Here is a 6,000-nt window from a genome sequence, read left to right as displayed (position 1 = left end):
CTGGGAGGCTGCAGAGAGAGTTGCTCTTCACAGCTCAGGTGGAGAGCTTTTATTTTGAAGTGCTGCCTGTCTGAGATCAGACTTACTCAGCCAGGACTACCTGTCACCTAAATGGTGTCTTTAGGGTCTGCACTCGGAGCTGTGTTTTCCATCAGAGCTGAGGGGTGGACAGGAGCAGATCCTGGGATTTATTTGGCTGAAAGAAAAAAGAAAAACCATCTTTAATAACAACATTTAATCTGGTCCCCATTTCCTGACCACACCCCAGATCCTCAACAACCTGAGAAGTCCTAGAAACCAGCAAGAAAGAAATCAATAGTCAGATCAATTCTTGAGATGGTTGCCAAAAGACTTGTGGTTAAAAAAATAAATAAATAGGGCTGGGAAGGGGGCTCGGTGGTAGAATGCTTGCCTTGCATGCCTGAGGCCCTGGGTTCGATTCCTCAGCACCACATAAGCAAAAAGAAAAAAGCCGGAAGTGGCGCTGTGGCTCAAGTGGTAGAGCGCTAGCCTTGAGCGGAAGAGCTCAGTGCCCAGGCCCAGAGTTCAGGCCCCAGGACCGGACCCCCCCAAAAAAAATACCAAAAAACAAAACAACCCCCAACCCCCCAACAGCCCAACAGCCCAACAACCCAACAACCCAACAGCCCAACAGCCCAACAGCCCAACAGCCCTCCCAGTCTTTTTGTCTCCTACAACTTGTGCACTGCGGCGCGGTGGGGATGGAAACTGCCAGTGGTTTCAGGCAGTGCTCTGATTACAGGGAGAAAGCCCTGTCCGAGGCTGGATTCCAGCCACAGAATCTCTCAAGTGGGGACCTGGCGGGCGTTGAACCCCTCCAGGGTGTGAACGACCCGGCCAGGTCTATGACCTTACACCGATGGCGTGTGTTCCGCAGCCCTGCCCGCTCACTGGAGGGGTGTGGGCGCAGCGCAGGCTCCCACGGCACCGTGGACGGGGCTCTGCAGTCTCTTTAGTCCGGGCAGGAAAAGGAAAGGCGCCCGGGCCCAGGGCTGCTCCTCCCGCCCAGGTTTGCGAGGGGATGGTCGGGACGGCCGCGGCCGGTTGGGGGACCCGTGGTGCGCTCCGCCCTGCTCTGGGGACCCCATGGTGCGCTCCGCGGTACTGGGCATCCCCTTGGGCCTTTCCTGGGCCAGACCAGCCGTGGCACCCCGCGGGGCCGGGGTCAGGGGGCCGTGGGGAGCCCCCCAGAGCAAGAGCTACGCAGGGCCCGGCGCACACCCGGAGACCCGCGTCCAGACCCGCGTCCCAAGCACTGGAAAGGGCGGCCAGGGCTCATCAGACCTGGCACCCACCCCTCTCAGCGGGAGCCAGGAAGCGACGCCCGTCCCCGCAGCCGACCACACCCCTGCCAGTCACCCCTGCCACCCACCCCTGCCACCCACCCCTGCCAGTCACCCTGCCACCCTGCCAGTCACCCTGCCAGTCACCCTGCCAGTCACCACTGCCAGTCACCCTGCCATCCACCCCTGCCACCCACCCTGCCAGTCACCCCTGCCAGTCACCCCTGCCACCCTGCCAGTCACCCTGCCAGTCACCCTGCCACCCTGCCAGTCACCCTGCCAGTCACCCCTGCCACCCACCCTGCCAGTCACCCCTGCCAGTCACCCCTGCCAGTCACCCCTGCCACCCTGCCAGTCACCCCTGCCAGTCACCCCTGCCAGTCACCCTAACACCCCGCCACCCACCCTGCCACCCTGCCAGTCACCCCTGCCAGTCACCCCTGCCAGTCACCCTAACACCCACCCCTGCCAGTCACTCCTGCCACCCACCCTGCCAGTCACCCCTGCCACCCTGCCAGTCACCCCTGCCAGTCACCCCTGCCACCCACCCTGCCACCCACCCTGCCAGTCACTCCTGCCACCCACCCTGCCAGTCACCCCTGCCAGTCACCCCTGCCAGTCACCCTAACACCCACCCCTGCCAGTCACCCTGCCAGTCACCCCTGCCAGTCACCCTGCCACCCTGCCACCCTGCCACCCTGCCAGTCACCTCTGCCAGTCACCCCTGCCACCCTGCCAGTCACCCCTGCCACCCTGCCAGTTACCCCTGCCAGTCACCCCTGCCAGTCACCCCTGCCAGTCACCCCTGCCAGTCACCCCTGCCACCCTACCAGTCACCCCTGCCAGTCACCCCTGCCAGTCACCCCTGCCAGTCACCCCTGCCAGTCACCCCTGCCACCCTACCAGTCACCCCTGCCAGTCACCCCTGCCACCCCTGTCAGGCTGCGCGCGCAGCCGTGGTCGGGCTGCTCTTTCTTTCTTTTCTGGTGGCCGCCCCCCCAATCATTCTGATTGGCTGTGGTGGAGTCTCAGGCAGCCAATGAGGCTCCTCCTTGCCATTCATGTCCTAGCAACAAGCCGGGTTCCAATCTCACTCTGGGCCGAGGAACACCTGAAAATGACATCATGGATAGCGGGGGGGGGGGGCGCAGGGCCCTCCCCATCCCTCCTCCCCCCCTCTGCCGCAGAGGTCCGTCAGTGTTGTCGTCTGGTCGGTGTGTGCGGTGTTGGGTTTTCCGGTCTTGTCCCGCGCGCGGGCTGGCACGTAAAGCGCACGGCAGGCGTTGAGTGCACCCCCAACCCCTTCAGGTGACTGAGGCCGGGCCGTTTTGTTCACGGGGTGCCCTCCCGAGAGTCTTCGGAGACGCCCGAGACGGGGGGGGGGGGGGGGGGGGGCAGAAATGTCCAGGCCCCGCCCCCCTGCGTCCCGCCCCCCTGCGCCCGCCCCCCTGCGCCCCCGCCCCCCTGCGCCCGCCCCCCTGCGCCCGCCCCCCTGTGCCCCCCGCCCCGCCGCCCCCCTGCGTCCCGCCCCCCTGCGCCCGCCCCCCTGCGTCCCGCCCCCCTGCGCCCGCCCCCCTGCGTCCCGCCCCCCGCGCCCCCCGCCCCCTGCGCCCGCCCCCCTGTGCCCCGCCGCCCCGCCGCCCCCCCCCGTGCCCCGCCGCCCCCCTCGCGCCCCGCCGCCCCCCCGCGCCCCCCCGCCCTCTTCCAGGGCCCTTCGGCCGGCCGCTGCCGCAGCCTCGGCCGGTCACTACTGGAGCACGAGGCCCGTTCTTCCGAGGGGTCCGCGCAGGGACGGATCGCCCTGCGGATCCGCCCAGGTGTGGGCGGCGGGGGGGGGGGGTCGCGAGGCCGGGCAGGGGGTCGAGGCGGGGGGATTCTGGGGCGCAGACCCATCTGGGGGCAGGGTGAGCTCCAGATGCAGGAGGGCAGTCGGAGGGGAGCGGGGAAGGGCGGGCAGGGGGAGGGCGCGGAGGGTGGGGGGCGGGCAGGGGAAGGGCGGGGCGGGCGGGGACGGGCAGGGCGATGCCCGAGCCGCAGGCGGGTTTCTCATGAAACGCCCCCCTTCCAGGCGTCCGACCCCAGGCTGACTGTGGCTTCCGCTCCCCAGTCTGGCGCAGACGCGAGCCCGAGACTCAGACACAAAGAGCCGCGGCCCTGCGGGGGGGGGGGGGGCGGCGGCACCTGCCCGGCCGAGGTCCACCCGCCCGGCCCCCCGAGCCTGCGCCCCAAGCCCCCCGGGCCCCGCGCCCCAAGCCCCCCGGAGCCTGTGCCCCAAGCCCCCGGAGCCTGCGCCCCAAGCCCCCCGGGCCCCGCGCCCCCAAGCCCACCGAGCCTGCGCCCCAAACCCCCGGAGCCTGTGCCCCCAAGCCCACTGAGCCTGCGCCCCCAATCCCCCCGGAGCCTGTGCCCCAAGCCCCCGGAGCCTGCGCCCCAAGCCCCCCGGGCCCCGCGCCCCAAGCCCCCCGGAGCCTGTGCCCCAAGCCCCCGGAGCCTGCGCCCCAAGCCCCCCGGGCCCCGCGCCCCCAAGCCCCCCAGACCCTGTGCCCCCAAGCCCACCGAGCCTGCGCCCCAAGCCCACTGAGCCTGCGCCCCAAGACCCCGAGCCTGCGCCCCCAAGCCCACCGAGCCTGCGCTCCAAGCCCCCCGGGCCCCGCGCCCCCAATCCCCCCGGAGCCTGTGCCCCAAGCCCCCGGAGCCTGCGCCCCAAGCCCACTGAGCCTGCGCCCCCAAGCCCACCGAGCCTGCGCCCCAAGACCCCGAGCCTGCGCCCCAAGCCCCCCGGGCCCTGCACCCCCAAGCCCACCGAGCCTGTGCCCCAAGCCCACCGAGCCTGCACCCCAAACCCCCCAGACCCTGTGCCCCCAAGCCGGCCAGGCCCACGCCCCAAGCCCGCCGGGCCGGCCCCTGGGCCGGGTCGCCTGTCCTGGAGAGCAGAGGGCGCAGGCAGGAGGAGCGCAGCTCCACCACCCCCCCCCCCCCCCCCCCGCCTGCGGAAGGAAGGAGAGGGACCCCGAGTCAAGAGGGGGGGGACAGGGTAGAGGGGCGCGGGAGGGGGCGGAGGTGGGGGGGCGAGGGTGGAGGGGGCCAGAGGCGGGGTGCCCGGGATGCCCCAGGCCTAGAGCCCTGCTTGGCCTGGGGAAGGGTGCTGGGCGGGGCTCGGCCGGCTGGGCCTAGGGCAGGGTGGCCCCCTTCTCCCGCAGAGGTCTGGTGGGAGCCAGGGTGGGAGATGGTTTGAAGCTTGTGAAGTACATGGTTAGCATGCCTCCGCTCCCCCCTGGACCCGGAGCCTGGAGCTAGAAGACCCCACCCTTTGCACCCCCTGGCCTTTCTTGAGTAGAACATCTCCAGGTTTTTTCCCTCCCGGTGGCTGTAACTTTCCCCTTCTTCGGGAACGCGCTTCCTTAGGAAAGCCTAAGTCTCCTCTGAGCTCTGTCCTAGGTCCTGTACTTGGAATTTAAAACAGTGATTTAGCATGCACACTGTTGAGGTAGGATTCCAAGTAAGGGACAGCCTTTACAATGGGGTCTACTCACTGAAGGCAGACTCTGAGGAGCCTGAGGACCGGTGACAGCGCATCCGCCCTACAGAGCACCACCAGAATGGAAGGCACAGAACATTCCTGGGAGCCTCCTATGCCCCCTTTCATGCCATCTTTACCTCAATGGACCTCAGTGGGAACCATGGAGCCACCAGTAGGCTTTCTGCCACTCCATCACTCTGTGTGTGTATTTACCCAGTGCAATATTATCTGTTCTAGAACTTCATGCACGTGGAATCTTGCAGTGGGTGTAATTTGTATGAGGATATTTCTACTCAGCAGAAAGTTTTAGATTTACTCAAGAGGTAGTAAATGTCAAAACATATATTAGTGGTACATTCTAATTGCTGAGAAGCGTTTTGTGGTATTGCCTTCTTCTAGCATATTTATTCATTCACCTGTTGATGGACGGGTGGGTTATGTCTGGTTTTGTGCTGTGGTTGCATCCCCTAAGTATCGATCTCAAATATTTGCGTATGAGTCTTCGTGAAGATGTGTACTTCACTTGGGTCAACACCATAGGGTGGGATTGCTAGGCCATTATGGAAGGATAGGCATGGCTCTATTAGAAACCCATGGAGTAGTTTTCAGGACCCTTGTTCTGTTTTACCCTTATCCCAGCAGTGCCGGGGAATTCTGCTGCTCTGTATACTTGTCAACACCTGGTATTATTGTCTTTAGTGTATCTCCCCGTGCAAGCAACTTTATTTCTGTGGTCACTAGGGAGGTAAGTGTCATCGCATATGCGTTCTTGCCATTCAGTACTTCATTTGTGAGGTGTCTCCTCCAATCTTTTTAATTTCTTAAGGAATATCTTTTTATTAAGTCCTCAATGACTTTTAATTTCAGCTAGCATACAATTTGTTTCTTTAGCAGATTCGTGGGCTCTTTATGATCTGCCCACACCGGCCTCGTCTGTTCCCAGCATCTCCTCTTATTCAGGTATCATTTCTGAGATAACCATTATCCCAATGTTTTATTAACTTAAATAAGTAGATAACCATTATCCCAATGTTTTATTAACTTAAGTAAGTAGATAACCATTATTCCAATGCCTTATTAACTTAAATAAGTAAATACTGTCCAAGTTGGACACTTGCAAAAGCTACATACACACACACACACACACACACACACACACACACACACACACACACA

The sequence above is a fragment of the Dipodomys merriami genome, unplaced genomic scaffold (assembly GCF_024711535.1).
Source record: "Dipodomys merriami isolate MVZ:Mamm:240054 unplaced genomic scaffold, mDipMer1.0.p SCAF_103, whole genome shotgun sequence".
In the NCBI taxonomy this organism is placed as follows: domain Eukaryota; kingdom Metazoa; phylum Chordata; class Mammalia; order Rodentia; family Heteromyidae; genus Dipodomys; species Dipodomys merriami.
The sequence above is the reverse complement of the archived record's forward strand: the minus strand, read 5'-3'. Positions refer to the sequence as shown.